A 22,178-nucleotide genomic window follows, 5' to 3' on the forward strand; every position below is an offset into this window, starting at 1 on the left:
GTTCTGCCACAAATCACCTGCTCTGGTGTCAAAGAAGTTGTTGAGCCAGTTTTTAAGGACGTCTTTGTTTTCGAAGGCAACGCCCTTCACATGGTTTGACAGGGAGCGGAAAAGCTGGCAATCCGTCGTTGCAAGGTCCGAAGATGCTAAAGGACCTCTCATTCGAGATTTTGGAGTGCTACTTTGACGACTTGTGTAACATGGGGTCGGGCGTTGTCGTGAGGAAGGATGGTTTCACCATGTCTATCAAGTATTTTCAGTCGAATAATCATATTCACCCGGTGTAGCTGGGTAATGTAAAGCTCCTTGTTGACCGTGACTTTCTTTTCGCATTTCGCAGCGCACCATGCCCTCCCAATCCCACCAAACACATATCATGAGCTTCTTTGGATGAAGATCCGGCTTGACTCTCGGCTTTGGCGTATCTCCTGGAGCCATCCACTTCTTTCTTTGCTTCATATTGATGTATAGGCACCATTTCTCATCTCGATACAAAACGCGCTGTTTATGACCGGAAGAACCGCGTGTTGCTCGTTGGAGGGCGAGATGCTGAGAATCAATTTGAAGGCGACTTTCTTTGTTTTTTTTTTTTCGTTCAGCTCGTGAGGCACCCAGACCCCCAATTTTTCGGTAAATCACATTGAATAAAGGTGATTGAGAATCGTTTTATGATCACAGTATATTTTTCCCGCCAATTCATGACTGGTTTGGCGACCGTTCTCCTTCAAAAGTGATTCGAGGCGTTATTCATCGAATTCAGAAGGCCTTCCGCTGCGGGACGTGTCATTAACGTCAAACTCGCCATTGTAGACTCAACTATGACAACTTATCTATACATGTCGCAAATGTCCGAGCTGCTTCGGCAGCTTTTTGACCTCGATGAAAAGCAAAGAAGAACAGGTGTTGAAAATGTTGCTTTTTGCCTCGTAGGTATTCAATTTCTAAGCCTCAAAACTAATAAAAAGTTAAATAGCTCAAAAATACAGTTGACATAATTTGTAGAGCAGAAAGAGTTCTATCGAACGAATATTTACCCTTTGCCAAACAGCAAATAAAAAAAAAATATAATATAAAAGCGCTATGAACTTATTCCTCAACCCAATAATTTGCGTTCAGTCAAATGTACTGCCGCAAAAAACGGAACGGACCCATTATGACAGGCCTATTAATACGAAAAGCTATATACTCGAATGTTCTCATCGATTTAGCAGGGCATAGTTCTCATGAAGGCGAAAATTTCCTCTTGAAAAGTCTAAAGATCTCTTATATCCACCCTCAGATCCTTCAAATACCTCACAGTTCTAAAAACTCGAAAGATCTCTTCTATCCACCCACAAATCCTTCGAATGCCTCACAGTTGTTAAAAGCCGAAAGACCTCTTCTATCCACCCACAAATCCTTCGAATGCCTCACAGTTCTTAAAAGTCGAAAGGTCTCTTCTATCCACCCACAAATCCTACGAAAGCCTCACAGTTCTTACACGTCTCTCCATCTTACTACGATTTGGTTTCCTTGATGGTATACTCGTACTGCTTTTGAGAGCGTACATTTGTATTTATATTTAACACCCACATGCACCCGGATATCCAGTTTATCGCTTTCTACGGGCATTGTACGCGAACATTCATGAGGTTGTGAATGTGTTTGTTATTGCTTTTGTTGGTGTCGCGCGCTCGTTGCTGGCGGCTTGTGGTACTCAAATTATAGCACTAGCTTTACTAGTTGCTTATTAATACTAGGCACGCTAGCTAACCGACCGACGAATGGACTAACTAACTAACTAGCAATCAAGCTAACTGAGTACTCCCGCACACAAGCAAAAACACACACCATACAGCCCGTAAAGTACGTCACTGTGTGTATGCAAGCAAAGCACCGGTGTGGTGCAACAGCTGAGTTAAACCGCTGCCGCACCACTTAGTAACTTAACCGTATTCTAGTAGTCAGCGCTCAGGCATTCAGCCATTTAGCTGAATTGATCCACTCAGGCACCACTTTTCCAATTCCATAAGACTTAGTCGTATGTCGGAGGTCAAACGGAGCAGAAAGCGGCACTTGAGTAAACTAAACGAACGGGAACGCAAAACGCTTCAAAAAGCGGCGTACACAGCACACAGCAAAGCAAAAAAGTGTTTTGTAAAAAATATATAGTTTAGAGTGTCCTTAAAGGACACAAGGCGTCGGTTTGTGTATGGGTGTGCGATTGCAATAAAAGCAAATAACAGGCAATTAAAGTCTGGTGTGCAATGAAATTCAATGTGAATAAGCAAAAGGAATAAGTGAATCAAGTACCGAAAAAAAGTACAAATACTTAGCAGTAAAAGTAAAAAAGTGGAATAAAATGAAACGTAAATAAAATGCGTAAAGTTGAAAGTAAATGGAAATAAAAATAAAGTCTTGTCATGTGTGATGTCATGCGATTTTCGCGCGCACGTCAAGGACATGGCAAAGGATACATAGCAAGCAAGGCAATACGAGTATGTGTCTACTGGCAGTGAATGTGTGCCACTTGCATAGACGTGCGTATGCTTGTATGTTAGATTCAAATGTGCATAACGTGCGGATAAGCCAATAAAGGCGTGTGAAGGAAATGAAAATTTAATGAAATATCGCTAATGTGGTACATTAAACTCAAGTAACCTAGTTTTATGTGTACATATGCATCTATGTATGTGTCTATGTAAGTGAGTAAATATTTTGCTGAAATATTTATACTGTACAGCAGATAGAATTTGTTGGCGTGCCTTAGTGTTCGCCTTGAAAATTGTCGAATCAAGCGCAAAGTGTGGCATATGTACATATGTATGAGCAAGGATAACAGATGTTGGTTTCTTCGATATGCGATAGCTGATTTTGAAGAAAAAAGTGTACACGTAATAATCTCCGAACACCAAATCAAATTTAAATTTCGCGCTTTTGGCTGTCATCGCTTGCATTGCCGTCGTTATCCTTGAATGCCGCATTCATGCCATTAAATGCTTAATCAAGCACAAATTAAATTGCCTTCGTTTTTATTTTTCTTTTATTGCGGCTTAAAACTCGCACAGCATGGGCCAATTTTACTCCCGATCCTTTCACATTTCCTATTTATGTGCCGTGCCCTCTTTTCGCCATTCATGGTGACGTGTGTGTTCATGTTATTTAAGTACAAGCTTTTTTTATGTGAGTGCGACAAGCGCTGAAGGACTCTTGAGTGTTGAAAATAAAATTGTAGCTGACGTGGTTGGTAAAGTCCTCGAAGAGGGCCACGAATGTGAAAAGGTGTAATGTACGTACAATGTATATGTATGTATGCGTGCACACTCGCACTCAGAAGCGCTTTGCATAAAAGCCACTTCAGTTATGAATGCAAATAAATCGATTAATTAACAGTGAGATTCCACTGAAGAAGTCAAATGGTAAAATATTAAACGACTACAGTTTCGAAAGCTTCAAAATTTATCGGAAAGTACAATAGAAATTTTCAAAATACAGAGAAATTGCTTTGTGTTTTGCAAAAGAAGCAATAGCAAATATGTAAAATTAATAAATTTTCTGAATATAAAAAAATGTGCAAAAGCCAATTACAAACCGAAGTGAGAGTTAATCGTTCCATAAATAAACTGACTGTGTGAAAAATTTAAATCAAAAAAGTGTTGAGAGTTACAAAACATAGAAGAACAACGCAAAACATAGAAGAACAACACAAAACATAGAACAACAACACAAAAGATAGAACATAAAAAAAGAAAAAGCATTTTAATATGTTAGAGGTTGAATTCCGGAATGAATAAAACCATATATTTTATCCTAAACTGAGTTCATGCTCCGACAGTAGAAGCTGAAAATGTAGATGTTGTGAGAATCTCATCGTGCGACTATTTTTTGCAACGAATTCGTTTAATTTTAAGTTATGTGATTTTTTGAAACTGAATAATCATTTGCTGAACATCAAATGGGATTTCTTGTTCCAACATCTTGATGGTTCTATGTGTTTCGAGATTTTTAGCACTATTGTGGTAGACGTTTGTAAAAGTGTCATTCCTCCGATAACAAAAAAGACAAAAAAAAAATCAATATAAAGTACAGTAGTAAATGCTGCATTGTTTAAACTCCAAAATAAGAAAAACAAATTTCTCCGTAAATTAAAAAAAATGTAAAAATTCAATTTTCTTTGCTCTGTACAAAGAGTATGATAAGAAATTTTTACAATTTTTCTTAGATACGACGAAAGTTTAAAATCTAATCCAGAACCGTTTTGTAGCGTTTTTTGTAAATTCGAAGAAATCTGTTTCCAATATACCGTCCGCTCTTTTTTCGGTGACAAAGTTGCTCATACTCCTGCCGATGCCGCTTATCTCTTAGCTAAGTTCTTTAAGTCCAATTTTGCATCGACCTCCGTCAGTGAAGAAAATATTTTCTTCTATATACAACCATCTATTGACTTCGGCAAGCTATTATTGCCCACTGAAGATGTCTTCAGAGCCACCTTTCTGGACTAGATTTTCGAAAAAATCGATATTTTTTTTATATTATGATAGTTTATACTTAAAATATTGAGATTCGTTGTAGTTAAGACGTTACTGTCCTTTAAAACGAGACCAGTTTGGAGCGCGTTAACGGTGTTTTTCTCGAAACTTTTTTTCCCGAGTTGGCGTTGGTAATTTCTCAAAATGTACTGAACCGATTGATTTGAATTTTTAACATGTTATGGAGTAGACTTGTGGCTCTCGCGGGTAGCAGAATTATAATTTTATAATCAATTTTTCAATTTTTTCAGAGCGAGCACGTGAAGAAACCCCTTTCTTTGTTTATTTCTCCAATAAACGAATAAAATATCTAGATTTTTTTTTTTATAAATCTGCTACCCCCCATAGCGACATATTTCCTGATGAATGATCGACCGATCTTTTTTTTCAGGCGTACCTGAGCAGCCCAATCAGTTACGCAAGTGGCATGTATTTCGTTAGGCAAGCAATTTTTTTTATTATTGTCATTGAAAAAAATATTTTTTTTTGTAAATAAAGAATTGATTTAATGAATAAAAACGATTTTCAATTAATACCGATTGTTTTTCTTCAATTTTCAACGCCTTCAATTTTCATGTCTCTAGACCAGAAAAGTGCCTTGAATCCTCTTCAAATTCCGAAGTTGATGGTTTATTTGCAGTGTTATTCAAGCAGTGTGATTCTTTACCATACTCTCTGTTGGCAATCCTAATCCTAATCCAAATCACTAACTTCGGGTACTTTTATTGATTCTTGGAAATTGGCTTTCATTTCTCGGGTTTTCAAGAGCGGTAATAAAAACGATTTTAGCAACTACAGGCCTATTTCAAAGCTTTCTGCCAATGCAATGCTTTTTGAATGCATCATTCAGGTCAAATGGCTTTTTGCTGTCAAGAACATGGTGCGTCCCGAGCAGCATGGCTTTGTTCCGGGCCGCTCAACTGTGTCTAATTTAGCTGTATTTTCAGATGATTCAGGTATCGCTGTCTTCCAATCAACGCACCAGGTTTACACCGTTCATACCGAGTTCTCCAAGACTTAATAAAAAAAATTAGCCTCCATTTGCTTCCACTCAGGCTTCTTAAGTTGAATCTCATCTTACTTGCACAATCGCCATTGCTTGGTTGTCGTCGACAATGTTAGGTCTCTTCCTTTTGTTGCTTGCTCTGGGGCTCCGCAAGGTAGTATTATGGGCCCGCTTTTTTTTTTTTGGTCTGCTTATCAATGATATTTACTCTTTCTTCTGGTCAGCAAGATTAATACTTAATTAAGATTTATTCGATTATCACTAGCTCCCTCGATTCTGAATTGATGCAAATTGATTTAGATAATTTCAGTGGCTGGTGTATCAATAATCGTCTAACGCTAAACATAAATAAGTGTTTCCAAATTACCTTTTCTAAGACTAAAGACTGAGAGATGTAATATTTCGACATTTGCTAGTCATTTCAATTTTATTATTGTATTACCAAATCTTACGCCATGTTTGCTTTTGTTAGGCGTCGTTGCTCTGATTTCTCCGACTTTTATACGCTAAAGTTTTTGTATACGGCGTTTGTGCGTTCCAAACTGGAGTATGCATCCTTCATTTGGTCTCCATATTGTACGTGCCATGCTGCTAGAATTGCACGAATCCAGAAAGGGTTCTTAAATTTCGCATTGCGTAATTTACTCTATTCGGATACTATCCCTACATTTGAAGCGCGATACTTATTGATCAACTTAAAATCATTGCAGAGCAGGAGAATATTCTTATCTTTATCCTTCATTTCTGACTTAATCCGTGGTGCTGTTGAATGTCCGGTGCTCTTTGAGGGGATTTCCCTTAATATTCCGGCCAGAGCTCTGGGTAATTCGGAATTCTTCTACGTCAGTCTTTCAAAATCTCTTTATGCTCAAAATGCTCCTATTTCTCGAGCCTTAATTGAGTTTAATAAAATCTCTAAATTTGTTGAGATAGATTTTGCGTTTTCAAAAGATCACCTATTGAAATTTTTGAATGTTTACAATATTATAAATAGTTTAATTCTACTTCTTTTTTTATCGCCTATTAATCTTAAAATATGTCCGCATAGCCTATAAAAATCTATTATATTCATTGGCTTAAATAAAATTAATAAATGGGCACACATAAGTTTTACTACCACTTTTTCTTTTATTAAAAATTTTTCTTCCTGTTATTGCAAAAAAACACAGTGCATGAATATTTACAACTAAATAGGTATGTGTTAGTATTTAGCTGTTAAATTAAGTAAAATGGATTTAAATTTATCAACATTTTTTTTTCTTTTGTATGTTTATGTGTTAAGTGAAATCACTCTGCCAGCTCGATGTCCAGCGTTCGCTCCATCTCCTGGGCTGTCGTCATTGCGGTCTTGTGGCCTTTGGCTTAGCTTTCATTACTATTTTCGCTCTTCTGTCCGAGTGCATCATTTCACAATTCCTTCTTCGTTTTCTGGTGCACTTGTTGATATCCTCGATAAGCAAATCTCACGGATGTTTGCATACGTTTTTCTATCGAGCAAAAAGTGGCCGGCGATAGCTCTAAGCGTAAGCATTGCTACATTTGGAATTTCAAGTTTGTTCAATAAGTTTTGCAGTTCGATCAGAGAGGGCATTACTACTAGCTTAAGTTGAGTGTGCACTTTTCATAATTATTTCTTTTGCAAGAAATTTTTCCTTCAACTGGTCAGAAAGGTTACAATAATATTCAGAATTTATTGTTTTACCAGTAATCCATAAACGAAATTCCTTTTGCACCCCAGAAAACTGTTGCTAACACCTTCTAGGCCGATTTCTGAACACGAACTCGTTTCGGAGCTAGATAACCAGGTTCACACCGCACTTTAGCCTTATGTTTTGACTTAGGCTTACGTTGATAGACCCAAATCACATCCATAGTGAATAATCGATGCACAAAATCCTCTTTATCCTTTCGAAAACGCTCTAAACGTTGCTGAGAAAGTCACAGTCGCATGTGTTTTTGTTCCATTGTCAGCGAATACGACCCCCATTGTGCACACAGCTTTCTGGAACCGAATACTCCAGTGACTGTTTGCATTGCTTACACTGCTCAATGAGACGACTTGGACTTCTACTAAATCTCTTTCCGTCACTCGACGATTTTTCAATTCTATAAGATGTTGCATTTTTTGCACGATTGTGTTGTTGCTGGACTTTTTTTAAACGACCCTGACGTGGTTCGTCTTCAAGGCTTATAGGACCACGTTTACATTCAACAACCTATTTACCTACTGTTCTAAAGGATAACGAAAAGTCCTTATCAACTTTCAACATTCGTTCAAAAATTTGGTTTCGCTTTTAAGTCTTCCAAAATTCCAAAAATAAAAATTCAATCACTGCCCGATAATTGATTTTTTCCATTCTAGAAAATACTGTTTCACGTCGATACTAAAAGGCTTGTAAACGAAGAATGAATTGATAGATTGAAATGAAACATCACGTACGTTCATATGAAGAGTACTCCAACAATAACAATAAAAAATAGGCTACTAGCAACGCCTTCTCTCGCCGAACTGCAAAATTTATTGAAAAACCTAATTTGTATGAATTTATATATAAAATTATTTAAAATGTTAAACGTGCACAAAATAAAATTACATCTAAAAAGCTAAACGTGGAAAGTGAAATGAAAAAATGAGGAATTAAATGATAGAAATTAAATATTTATACTATCAAATTGAAGCAACTGGTCAAAAATATTATTTACTTAGCAAAACAAAAAAATACCGGAAAACATTTGTATAACAAATAAAATGAAATTAGAATAAATAAAATGAAAAAATGTGCACTTCTTTCGTTATTAAATTCAACGAAAACTGGCTTTTGGCAAAAATTGTAATAACTTGTCAAAATTTCATTTTCTCGCAAAGTAAATATTGCTTATTATAAATATTGCAATCATATCCATATTGAAATAAAACTTTATATTTAGCTGAAAATGAATTCAAATGTCCAATTGAACGCAATGTGTCTGTGTAAAAATACATCCATACATATTGAAAATGTATAAAAATGATTTACATTTAACAATAATAAAGCCAAACTATTTTAAATATATAGACAAAAAAACACATGAAAAAAATGTAAACAAAGCCAAATAATTCATGGCGACGCATAGCCTTGCATTTAACTTTTTACACAAATTTTTTACTACAAGCCTTATAAAGTACGAGTGTATAAAGCGTCTCTGTGAGTAAATGTAGATTAGTGTATTTTCCATAAAAATACATAGCAATCCAACTTTTTACGGTGAGTGCATTTCGTGAAATTTACGTCAATTCAATGCTTTATTTAAATGTTTAACTGGTTAGGTATATACGGACATGTACGTAAGCACACATGGGAGCTAAAGTAAGCAGTAATCCGAAAATTCGGCAACCCGAAGCTGGTTTTGGTTTGGGGATTTCTCACACAACATATTTCATTTCACTTCATTTGTTTATGCGTGTTGCTGGCTGTACATAAGACTATTGCCTTTTAAGCACATCACGTTTTAAGCAGTAATATGCAAAACTCATACAATAATGAAATATTATATGTACATCACTTGTAATTGGATTTATACTTTTTTTTTTTTATTGAATTAATTCAAATCAAAAAGGAACAGCTTGAAACAATTAAAAACAGGAGAGGAGTGAAATTTCAGGATACTCTGAGTTTTTTTTTTGTTTATTATTTATATTGTAACTAATTAACAAATTATAAACTAACGAACAATTTGGATTTCATTTCGTACAGTACAACTAGATTTAATAATGCTCTGCAAGACTTGCAGAGAAGTGGGCTACTGCGTGAGCTGGTGCGATTTTTTTCGTTTAAGCCTTTCTTTCCATTTACCGGGGTCAATTAGGGCTGAGGCTTTCCTATTTCATGGTGTCATAGTCTTTCCATATGAGACTTTGCGTTTATGTTGATCGTAGTGGCAACTGATTCGATGCCAGAGTCGCGTTCGATATCTGTGTTGCGGACGTACCAAGGTGCAGTAACAGCGCATCGTAGTACCTTATTTTGGAATCTTTGTATGGGATTTTATATTAGTTGAGCTTGAGCAGCCGCATAGCTGGATCCCATAGGTCCAAATTGGTTTAAGCATCTGCTTATATAAAATAATTTTATTGTATATGGATAAGGCTGGTTGGTTGCCCATAAGTCAATACATACATATAACTAAATTTGATTTCTAACTCTCCTTTTTTCTTTTTAAGGTGAGCTTTCTATCTAAGCTTGGTATCTTCTGTCATACCTAAGTAGGTGGCGGTGTTTTGGTACGGGTGGTTAAGTTTTAAGGGCCGGTGTTGATTTTGAACCAAGTACAATTTTTAAAAAAAATTGTTATTATTTCTGTTTATTATGATAATATTGGTATAACTCAATTACGTATGGAATAAAATATTGGCCAAATGGCCGCCACGGCCTCGGCGGCATACCTCCATCCGATGGTCCAAATTTTCGATGAGGCTGAGGAATAATTGAGGTTCTATGCCGTTAATGTGCCGAATTATCTCAACCTTTAGCTCTTGAATTGTTGCCGGCTTATCGACGTGCAAACCCCAACAAAAAGAAGTCCAACGGTGCCAAATCACATGAGCTTGGCGGCCAATTGACATCGCCGCGACGTGGGATTATTCGGCCATCAAATTTTTCGCGCAAAAGAGCCATTGTTTCGTTAGCTGTGTGACAAGTGGCGCCGTCTTGTTGAAACCACTTATCGTCCACATCCATATCTTCCAATTCGGGTCATAAAAAGTTCGTTATCATCTCACGATAGCGAACACTATTCACAGTAACTGCCTGACCGGCCTCATTTTGGAAAAAATACGGCCCAATGATGCCGCCGGCCCATAAACCGCACCAAACAGTCACTTTTTCTGGGTGCATTGATTTTTCGGCAATCACTCTTGGATTATCATTCGCCCAAATGTGGTAATTCTGCTTATTGATGAATCCACTCAGGTGAAAATGTGCCTCATCACTGAAGATGATTTTCTTCGAAAATTGGTCATTCACTGTTGCCATTTCCTGCCACCATTCTGACCATTGACGACGCTTGAAATGGTCAAGAGGCTTTAGTTCTTGCGTCTATTGCATCTGGTAAGCGTGTAAATGCAAATCTTTATGCATAATGTTCATCAACGACGAGCGTGAGAGGTGCAATTGTTGGGCACGACGCCGAGTTGAGGTGGACGCCTCTTCAACCACACTATCGCGAACAGCAGCAATATTTTCTGCAGTACGAGCTGTACGAGCAGGCACTGGTGTTTTCACATCTCCTACAGACCCGGTGTGCTCAAACTTTTGCACAATTTTTTCGATTGTACGCACTTTTGGTCGATTAAATTGACCGAAAAAATCACGAAATGCGCGATATGCATTTTGATTTGAACGCCCGTTTTCATAATAAGACTGAATAACTTTAACGTATTGTTCGATTGTGTATCTTTCCATGGTTGAAATTGAGTTAGTCTAAAATTGAAAAATGTCAAATTAAACGCAGAAAAAAATTTGACGTTTAGGTGTGGTTCTCATTCAACATCGGCCCTTGAAAATTTTTATTTTTTTAGTTGATTTTCTTCTGTGTGGACTCTAAATGAACCGATTTTGTTTCGTTTAGTTTTATCCGTCATTTATTGGTCCACTTGGAGATTTTATTTAAATAAATTTCAAGTTTTTCGATTGAGTCAGTCTGAGTTCTCCTACCGCCAAGATGGCTGTGTCGTCAGCAAAAGTTGCTGCGGAGCAATTTGTGTCATTAGGCAAATCACATGTGAAAAGAATATAAAGAATGGGTCCCAGTACGCTGTCCTGTAGCACGCCAGCTTTTATTTCCTTAAGTTCGAAATATAGTATGTGTCTTTCGTATTTTATTCGGGAAAAACGGTCCGATAGGTACGATTTTAGAATATGTGTTGGTGGAAGCGCATTTACTTGTATTTTGTTGAGGAGCCCACCGTGGCAAACTTTGTCAAAGTCTCTAGACACATCCAGAAAGACAGCAGAGCACACATTTTTCTCCTCAAAGGCGTTTTCAATGATGCGAGTAATTCTGTGCACTTGATCAGTGGTAGAGTGTTTTGTGCGAAAACCAAATTGATGTGCTGGTATTATATTTCTTTGCTTAATAATTATGTTGAGACGTTTGGCTAAGAGCCTTTCCATCAGTTTTGATATAATTGGTAGGAGCGAGATAGGCCGATAAGATGTGACATTATGCATAGGCTTCCCTAGTTTATTAAACATAATTATTTCAGCAGCTTTCCAATATATAAAGATGGCGTTCATTATTTCAGTAAACTTAGATATCGTGCAATGAAGAAGTTGTTTTAGAATTTCAGCAGTAATAAGGCCATACCCGGGGCGACTTTTTTTGATTTTAGCTTATTTATGTCACCAAGCAATTCGGGATCCGTAACAAGGGGGATTTCGACATCAGCTTCATAGTTAAGTAGTTGCATTCCGGCTGCGCTCGATGCGTCATATGGCTTAAATGTTCCTTCGAGGTACTCAGCAAAAACATTAATATAGCTTTTTCTTTACTGCTTTTGACCCAAGAACTGTCTTCTTTTTTGATTGGTGGGTACTGTGTTACTGGCTGTGAAAAGTTTTTTGTGCATTTCCTGAGCGAGTAATCAGTGCTACGTTCGTTTAATAAGCCCTTTAGATAAATACTTAGAGATCTGTTTTTAAAACCTTGTACCTTCTTGGAAACTTCTTTTGTAGTTTTATTTAGCCGTTTTTTGTAGGATAGAGATCTTGTTTGCTGCCATCGTCTACGTACTTTGCGTTTTTCTGCGACCATATCTTTAATATCTTTGGTATATTTATGACCTGAAGTTAAACGAGCCTCGTATGGTGCTAGTTATATTCGTCGAGAGAGGACTTTACCACACAATTACCTACTTAGTCCAAAAGCACTTATTGACAAGACAGAGTCTCCTTCGGATTTCAAGTCTGACATTGTTATCGATGTTAGTGCTAGTTTCTAGATAAGCGAAATCTCTTACAACCTCGAAATCAAAACTGTCAACAGTGACGTGGGTGCCGATACGCGATAGATCTTATGCCAGTGAACTACTCTAGCCAGATGACAACTTCAAAATTATAACTGTCTACATGGAATCCAGGCAGACCAAACTACACATTTTATTTCAATGTACGCATCTGAGTTTAAGCAGAATGAACCAATGAACTTTGTTCTGGAAAACAGATGGAGAAACAGATCTGTATGTGTCTGCAGTGACAGCAAAGCTGCTCTCCAACCACTATAAGGGTAGTGAAGTCCTGTAAATCCAGGCTGAGCTATGTCGGTAGGTATAATAGCCTGATGCGAATATAGGTCCCGGAGCCCGTTCAGCCACTCCATTCTACAGCCAACTCCACGGTTAGCAAATGAGTTACTACAACCCACAAGCGAGCTTGGCAGGCAGAGAAAGTTTGCAGATGGACCTGCCATGTCCGACCGACTGTCGCAAATCCTCCTGTCATTAGGCAGAAGCGACTGTAGGCAGCTGATTGATCCGTTGAGGGGCCACATTCTATGGACAAAGCACATGGAAAAGGTAGACATCTCAGACAGTGCACTCTGTCCAACATGTGGAGAGGAAGATGAGACGGCGGACCACTTTCTGTGCCCGCCCTTCGCTTGAATCAGGCTTGAGGTCTTTGGCACTGATGTGTTAAAAAGCGACCACCATGGCTCCTTGGCACCATAAGATCTACTCAGATTTCTTCGGAGGTCGAGTAGATTTAAAGAAAATTAAAAAAGGAATTCGGTAAAAAGGCTACGCCGGAAAGTAGAGAGTCTTACGTTTAAGCCAAATCTCCACAGCAAACTTATCTTGTGTTTGACAACCTTAACTCAACTTTTTTTATTTTGCGTCCGCCATATTAAATTCTCCAATTTGAATTTTGAAAATTTGATGGAATTCGGGCCTATATTCACGGACCATAAAAACTCTCGAATACTTATGAGTTTAGCACGTAATAATTTGCCAGCCAATCGAAATTACTGGACCGTAATGGATTAATCGAAATTTAATTAAAATTGTTTATGTTCTGTTTGCGGTTTGGAAGATTCAGATTTGAGTATGAGCTTTTTATCGCCACAATGACGTCACAGCACTGTTGGTCCCATACAAAAAAGCAAAAATGAATTTTGTAGACCTGCGCTATTATTTAATCGAATCTGTTTAATCCTACTTGAAATTTAATAAGCGCTGCCCCATGTGTTGCGTGATTAAGTAATGAAATATGTTAATATGTATGCACGTATGCATGTATGTGTCTATCTTCGCATACAAAACTAATAAATTCCAGGAGTGTTAATGCAGACATTCTGAAAATTCATTGCAATTAAGATGCTTTAGGTTATTGCGGTCAGAGCTAATAAACGCATTGCATTTTACGCATTAAAGCACGTTCCATTCCGCCAAACTACAACAACAAGAAGCGCGGAGAAGTTAGTCACGTTTCGGTTAAAAAAAAGGTGGCATTGCATGTACATAAGTATTATCTACCATACATTAATTATATGAATCCGTTCGCACTTGCGGACTTCTTTTTTCAGCGATGAGTTTTATTATATACCTACTTAAGTGTCTATGTGTACAGCCGGCGGTAGCGAATGTTATTTTTTCAATTGCAGTTTATATTTCAAATTATCAAAAGCAAAATGACTTGCAAACAGTGCTAATTTTTTCTTTTTATGGTTATACGATTTGTTTGTTTTTTATATAGAAGTTCTAATTAAATAGTTTCTTCTTTCTCAACAAAGCTGATAAAGGTTTTTAAATGGAAGACTTTTCGAAAGTAAATATGTTTGTGCGTTTCTTATATTACACAATTTTTATTAACATATATGTATGGATGTAGGTTTATTTAAAACTTCTGCAAGAAAATTTGGTTCATAAAAAATTGAAGATGACTTTCGCTTTTATCAAGATAACGAACCTAAGCACAAGTCGAAAATGCTACAAACTTGGCTAATATAATATTATCTATATATGTATAAATGTCCCCACATTGTGGAAACTCCTGCACAATCACTGGATTTGAACGTCATCGCGAATTTGTGGTCGTCTTTGAAGACAAATATTAAACATTATTTTCTCGGTAGATTGATGTAGTGGCTCGCGACGTCTGTCGTTCTGAGCGATAAAATACGCATAGGTATAGTAAAAGAGACACGTTTTCATTCAAAGACATTAGAGGCCATTAGTGATGAAGTCTTATCTTCCTTATAATGTAAACTCTCAATGTGAGACGACGGTAGAATCAGAACGAATTTCAGTTGTTCGATTCATTCTCTCAGTGTCACTGTCAGAGAAACCAGCCGGCTTTTTATATATTTAATATTTTATCCTACGCATGATAGCTACGCGATCTAGAGATGAAACGTTAGATAGTGACAGTTCTGGCAAATATTAATTTGAATCTGATAAGACAGAAGATGACGGCATTACTTCGTCAATTTGAACGATACCACACAATGCCGGAATATAAACGTATACATAAATACAACCAAAATTCTTTTTGTTATTTTTTTCGCGCACGGGAAGCCTCAGCCAAGCGAAATTCAACAGACCCATTTCTTAAACGGAAGGTGACTAGGGATGAGGAATGAGTCACATACGACAGTATTTCGCTAAACGATCATGGTCAAAACATGATGAAGCAGATCAAACGGTCAAAAGATCAAAACTTATTGAAGCATAGGGCATAAACTACGCCTCTTCGCCAACGGGCACGGTTTTAAGCTTACGTTGAGCGGCTCCAGGTGATACGTGGGCTACCCACTCCTCGGCCAGCTTGTTGAAAGGGATTCCAATGCAGGGCCTGCCCAGCAACATTGTCATCCCATCTACTGTCACTTCCTTTTTTGAACTGGTTAGCTTTCTTACCAGGTCCGAGTTTGATATTGTAGGGGGCCAAAAAATTCACAAAATACACCGCAGGCAAAGCGTTTGGCAAACTTTTGCAGGCGTCTCGTGAAAGTTTAAGCTTAAAAGGTCTACATAAAACTGTTCGGACAATAAAGCAACGAAATGAAAATAATGAGATGGAGAATGAGTGGCATAATGCCGTAGGCTTTGAAAAAAGCATGTAAGCAAGCAAAACCAGAAAACAGAAAACTGCACCCTTCGGACTCTTATAGTTGCAAAGCAATTTGTTGTTAAGTTGTGCATTGACGGAGTCCCCCGATTTTTGGTTTTCTCTCGTTAGAAGCACAAGAGTTTAAGTGCTCCATCTCCTCGGGAAAGTGTCTTCGGGTATGTGTCAATCGAAATATTCAAAACTGTATGCTTTCTGGAACTTGAGTTCTTGAACCTATGTTTTACAAATGCCACTCCCTATTCCATTTCAGTAATAGTTGGTATGTCGCCAATTTCATATTGCGCATAGTACGAAGTTATTATTCTCAGAACTTTGAGGAAATAGAATAGATACAATTTTGCGCAAGATTTCAGAGCAAGTCATTTGCGGCGTTTTTGCACGGAGATAGATGTTTACCTAATACTCTTCCACTAGAAGTTTTGTCATATTCTCCGCGTGGCCAGCTGTGGGTTGTAGTGACCACAACAAGTAATTCACAATTAATCCTCTTATCTTTTCACTTCTCAGTTTGAGTGGAACTTTCGGTCGCATTAAACTAATATCTGTCTATCACAGTCAGGGCCAAGCAAGGATGTCCCCAAGGGGGTGTTCTTTCTCCGCTGCTGTGGTGCTTCGTCGTAGACTCCCTATTAGTGGAGATGCAGGAACTCGGCTTTCACGTCCAAGCATATGCGGACGTCTGTGCGCTAACATCGGATAAATCCTTAAGGAGGCTTTGCACGAAAGTGCAGAGGATTCTTGACAAAATCGATGATTGGTGCATGAGACAAGGTCTTTCCGTTAATCCGAACAAAACAACCATAGTCTTGTTTACGAGAAAACGGAAATTGGATGGACTCAGTCTTCCAACACTGAAAGGTGTGACCCTAGGTCTTTCCAACGAAGTTAAATATCTAGGAGTAATCTTGGATAAGAAGCTGACTTGGGAGACACACGTTTCACTGAAGGTGAATAGTGCATTGAAGATTTTTCAGCAATGCCGTAGAGCCTTTGGCAAAACCTGGGGTCTGAAACCTGCTGAGGTCCTATGGATATACACAGCACTTATCAGACCAAGCATCACTTACGCTTCTGTGGCTGGTGGCGACGGAGCATGGTTAAGTCCACAATCCGGGAACTATACAGGCTGCAAAGAAGTGTATGTTTATGCATCACAGGTGCCATGAGTACAACCTCTGGTGATGCCCTAAATGCTATGCTTGATTTGCTCCCCCTGGATCTTAAGATACAACAGGAAGCAATAAAAGCAATGTGTAGACTCCATAAATATGGTTTCTGGCACGAAGATGGAACTTCGGGACACAGAGAAATCTTTAAGTTACTGTCGGAGCAGTATCCACTGTTTTTGGCACCTAAAGATGGCCTGATACCCACAGTTTCATTCGGAAGGAAATTTGATGTCAGATTTCCATTGCGTGAGTAATGGAGCAATCCAGAATGCATGCAGGGAGGTTTGACGGATATTTTCTTTATCGATGGGTCCAAGACTGAAATAGGGTCTGGAGCCGGATGGTACTTAAACGATAGTAATAAGTATCACTACGCTATGGGGGGAATGGCAACTGTTTTCCAAACAGAAGTTTTTGCCATCCTAAAAGTAGCCGAATGGATAATCGAGAGGACATGGAGCGGGAAACAGATTGGAGTCTTCAGTGACAGTCAGGCTGCATTGAAGGCCCTGGAGAACGCGAAGCAAACCTCAAAGATTGTTCAAGAATGTAAGAAGAAGCTTAATTCTGTCGCAAGACAAAACAGGCTTGTACTTATATGGGTTCCGGGACACTCCGGTGTTCAAGGAATCGAAATTGCCGACGAATTGGCCAACCGTGGATCAGCGGTGCCCCCACAGGGGCCAAAGCCAATAATCGGAATCAGTCCCGCAGGAATCAAGAATTGGATCAACGATTATGTAGGCAATCTACATAAAGAGCGATGGTCCGGTTTAGAACGCTGCAGAACTGCAAAGTGCTTTGTGACAAGTCCGAACAGAAAACTGTCGAACTTTCTACTAAAACTTAGAAGGAAAGACATTCGGTTGATGGTCGGCATCATTACAGGACACAACCCATGGGGTCAGCATATGACCACCATTGGAATCATCGAGGACCCGGTATACCTGTCATGCTTGGAGGAGGCGGATAGCACTGAGCACTTTCTCTGTGAGAGTCCTGCCTTTGCTAGAGCGCGACTACGAGTATTGGGCTCCGATGTCATGAGAATGAGTAATATTCGTTCTCTAAAACTGGAGGATATTTACAGATTTGCCAAAGAATCTGGAAAATTCTCACAGGACTAACTATCTCTATCTCTTTCTCTATTCTTTCCTATCTCTTTCTCTGATACTTTTCTCCCTCCCTCCTTGACTATCTACCCCCTTTCCAGAGCTTTAAATACAATGGGCTTTTTAGCCTGAGTGTTTTAGGAGCCACCAAATCTCCTGGTGCTCCTTGGCTCGACCTTTTCAAATTCAAATTCAAATTCAATATCTATCTAAACTAATACACTCTCGTCTTGATCCTTTGAGCAAGCGAATAATTGAGCCCATTCCCATCTTCCGGGAAGTATATAACTATAGAAATCTGTAGCTTGGCAAATGTTTCAAGGAGCATTTCTCCTTTTTTTATTTGTACGCTTGCTAAGTCCCTCTGTTGCCTAGGCTTTAGTGCCTATGATTAAAGGCGATTTTAAAATAGCTTCTAATATCTACAATGTTCTAGAGAAACTGATCATAATCAAGCTGAATCTTGCGTAACAACTAACGAAATTAATTCGATTTGTTTTTGATCGCACGAAACCTTCCAAGGCGCTATGTCCAAAGCGATACCTTCACAAAGCCAGATAGCAGCGCAATATCCGCTCTCATTTCTTTAACCGTCCGTATTCCTACTCGTAGGACTTGAGCGACTCCACAACGGTTTAAATTTATTTGGATAATTCTCGCTGGTTTTTATTAATTATAGCCCTACTGAGTGGTGGGCACTCATAGCTCCCAGCAATGGTGCTAGTGTTCTCCCTTTTGTCGATCCCGTAAAGCACACATTTCAGGCTATTTTGGCAGTATTTGGCGAAGTGGTCGACAACACCACAAATGTTGACCAAATGAACATATACTTCCCACTTCTCACTTTCATATTCCACACTTAGTGTAAGCAACTACTTACCCTCGTATACAAATAACGCTACAGTATGCAATATCCCTGCAGGGAAACGCCCAACTAGTATAGAAGCATTCTAGTTCAGATACCGGTATTTAATGAAAAAAATCATACTAGCTCGTCATTGACTAGAATAAGAAAGTTTAAGACTCGCCCATGGGCGCAACAATACATTGCGATGATTAGTAGATTATGTATAAGTTCGAGTAGATATTGATGAATATATTCATTTGATATAGGGGCTGTCCAAGTTTATTAAATAAAGGTCACAATTAATATATATCTGCTTAAAATTTTTTCGCTTGTAGCTTTCATATCACAAATCAGTAAGATTAGAGGAACGAATTTAAATATTGGTGCATTATCTCAGTTTAAGCTTTACAACGTCCAAAGAAATAATGATAATAATGATAATACTTTGTTAATGTTGGCGCTGGAAAAGCAAATAAAAATTACAGAAAAAGGGATACGGAAGGGTCGATGAAAGCTTGTTTTCTCTGAACTCTACAAAAGTTCAATTAAGTTGAATGAAAACGTTTTACTGGAAAACCTTACTGTGATGGGTGTATGTATTATCTTCGATCACAATCAAACTACCGAGTGAAAAGTAGGTTAGATTAGGATATGGTGGAAGTCGACCTGCACGACCAACTCACTTAGACCTTACAGATGCGTTGTGATACCACTGTGCTGCACAGGAAGCTCATTTACTTTTGTTCGTGGAACCATTTTGTGGTTATTATGAAAGTCCCATCATTAGTCCCATCCATACGCCGGACAGTTCTGTAAGAGAATTGAGAAAGTATTTACCTAGACAACCTGCTCTGATTTTAGCTAAGATTGGTTTTTAGCTAAGTTGCAAATGAAGTGCTCAATGGTTTCTCCCTCTTCCTCATCTCTACAACTTCTACAATATTCATGGGAGCAAACTCCTATTCTGAAGAAATGCCTGCCATACAGCCACGACCTTCGAAATATCCTCTCTTTCTTTTTTTTTTTGTTTATTTGCGCCCAAAATAGCCTAGCAGGTATCTTTATCTCTCCATGACATATTGGCCTCTTGGATAGAGTTATTTTTGATTATTAGTTGGTTCGTGGCCACAGATATCCCAATGGTACTTTTATCACAGAACAGTTGAAGTCGTCTGGCCTCCTCTGTGTAGGAAATATCAGGTGGAGAATGACCTGGCTTCACTTGGTGTGTCCAACTGGCGCCGTTAGCACGAGAAAGAAACGACTGGCGTGCTTTGTTCAACTCTCCCAAAATCGCGTAAGCGGTTATCGCGTCAATTAAGAAGAAGAAGAAGTTGAAGAGCACTAGACTTCCTGGCTAGCTCATCGGTGTGCAGGCAATGGCGAACCTCCGAGTGTATTTCTACCATGAAAAAACTCCTCCTAAACAGTCCGCTCTTCGGAGGTGACACAAAGAGCACACCACAAAAGCGAGAAGGAGCTCAGCCAAACACCCAATAAAGGTTATGTTAGGTTAGTCAGGTTGCTTGTCTAAGGCAAGACACTCGGTGGCTCTAAGGCTCATTGTGATACTCGCATTTGATTTCCGTCACGTAACTAAGTTGCTTAAACCACTCAGATATTTTTAAGATGGTAACTACTCCCTTCAGTGCGACATTTTGCAAATTTCCCAGGTCTTCAGAGAAATAATCGCCAAGATATTTCTTCTTCACTTCTTTGAAGTGCACGGCATTCAGAGCGGACGTGTTATACCGACTCAATTCCTCTTCATCTCCACAACTCCTGCAGAAATAATTGTGGGGTACACCCATTATACCGACTAGGGTGCTAATAGTGCAGTGCCTGTTATAACACCTGTGAGGATGCTGGTAGTTGATCTGTTAAAACCAAGCAGACATTTTGTCTTTTTAAGATTCAATTTTGGTCAGAGCGCTTTAGGGGCCACTTTCTATTGGTTTCCGCGATTACGCTCAAGTCGATCGCAGTGTACAGTTCGTTTAGAGGATTGCTTATGTCGTCTACCACTCGCTGAAGGTCAAGCTTAGAACCTTTCCATGAACAGTCATCCGCTTTTTCATTTTCCTCGACTTCAGAATGGCTGGGTCCCACCAAAGTTGTGTTGTTGGATAAGCGAGAGCGACCTCCAGCATTCTTTAACATTTCTTGAATGGATATGTGCTGAGGTCAGTGCTGCTGGTTATAGTCAAACACAAATTGTAAGGTTTGCTGGAGGTAAGTCCATTAGTCTTATCGTTTTTCTGCTTTTTATAATATATAGAATAGATCTCAACTTGGAAGACGCTACACCGGTCTGCTAGTCTGAACGAGCAATTTGAGAACAACAGAACAATTGTTTTAAGTCCCGTGCCATTATCCATCTTTGAGCCGTCAGTATACTTATAAATGTGACCACTACCATCTGTTATGAGTCTGGTCGTCCAATTATCTCTATCGAGTATTCGTATTTTATACTCTTCGTTCAGATTTATCTTGGGGACCAGATAGTCCGCTTTCGATGCGTCTTTCAAGTGCTCTACAGATAGTAGTGCTGATTCATGACCATGCACATTTTTTTAAGACTTTGAACCAATTTTTGAATGCTTAACACGTTCCCGCCGGCGCTGTTATTCATGGTCTTCGCCCACAGACGGCAACGTTTACATCTTTTCGCTCTATCGGAAGCGATTGCAGGTTATATAAAACGAAATTTTTTCATAAGGGTAGTCGTTTATGGCTTCTCATCTCATAGGTACCGTCTAATAAAGTACCATTGGGGGTACACGCCGTCCCATGAAGCAATCTTGTGTGGGCCATCGCTGGTACACGCCGCCTCATGAAGCAATCTTGTGCGAGCCACCGGTGGTACGCGCCGTCCCATGAAGCAGACTTGTGCGAGCCACCGGTGGTACGCGCCGGCGTGAACGTGTTAAACAATTACTCATTTAATTTGAAGAAAAACATATTCTCTGTGCACTTTCAATCTTAAATATAGTAGCCGAAAGGTTTGTGCGTGACTACCACTCGAAATTCAGAGAGAACGTAGGTTCGAATCTTGGTGAAAGACCAAAATTAGAGAAAAGTTGTTTCCAATAGCGGTCGCCTCTCGCCAGGCAATGGCAAACCTCCGAGTGCCATGAAAAATCTCCTAATAAAGAATATCTGCTGGAGTCGGCTTGAAACTGTAGGTCCGTCCATTTGTGGAACAACATCAAAACGCACGCCACAAATAGGAGGAGGCGCTCGGCTAAACGCCCAAAAAGGGTGTACGCGCCAATTATATCTAAATATATAATAGAATATTTTAGAAATACATTGGACTAGAACTTTTTTTTAATAGTATTCACAGATATTTCAACTGATTCATGGCCGGACAATTGGCATTTCGTAGGATATCGTCGTGTTAAAAATAACACCACTACAAACATGCACA

General features: G+C 38.8%; 1 protein-coding gene across 8 annotated transcripts in view; it reads left to right on the forward strand.

Moving 5' to 3' along the window:
- The window catches only part of LOC128861372 (axotactin), a 229,353-nt gene that overhangs the window by 41,116 nt on the left and 166,059 nt on the right, over positions 1-22,178 (forward strand). The window contains exon 1 of one of the 8 annotated variants that reach the window (XM_054099481.1): positions 8,529-8,759. The exons of the other annotated variants lie outside the window; for them this stretch is intronic. The gene's annotated coding sequence lies outside the window, so the exon portion shown is untranslated. Of the gene's footprint in view, positions 1-8,528; positions 8,760-22,178 lie in introns of those variants that run through there. 8 annotated transcript variants of the gene reach the window in all.

The sequence above is a fragment of the Anastrepha ludens genome, chromosome 4 (assembly GCF_028408465.1).
Source record: "Anastrepha ludens isolate Willacy chromosome 4, idAnaLude1.1, whole genome shotgun sequence".
Lineage (NCBI taxonomy): Eukaryota > Metazoa > Arthropoda > Insecta > Diptera > Tephritidae > Anastrepha > Anastrepha ludens.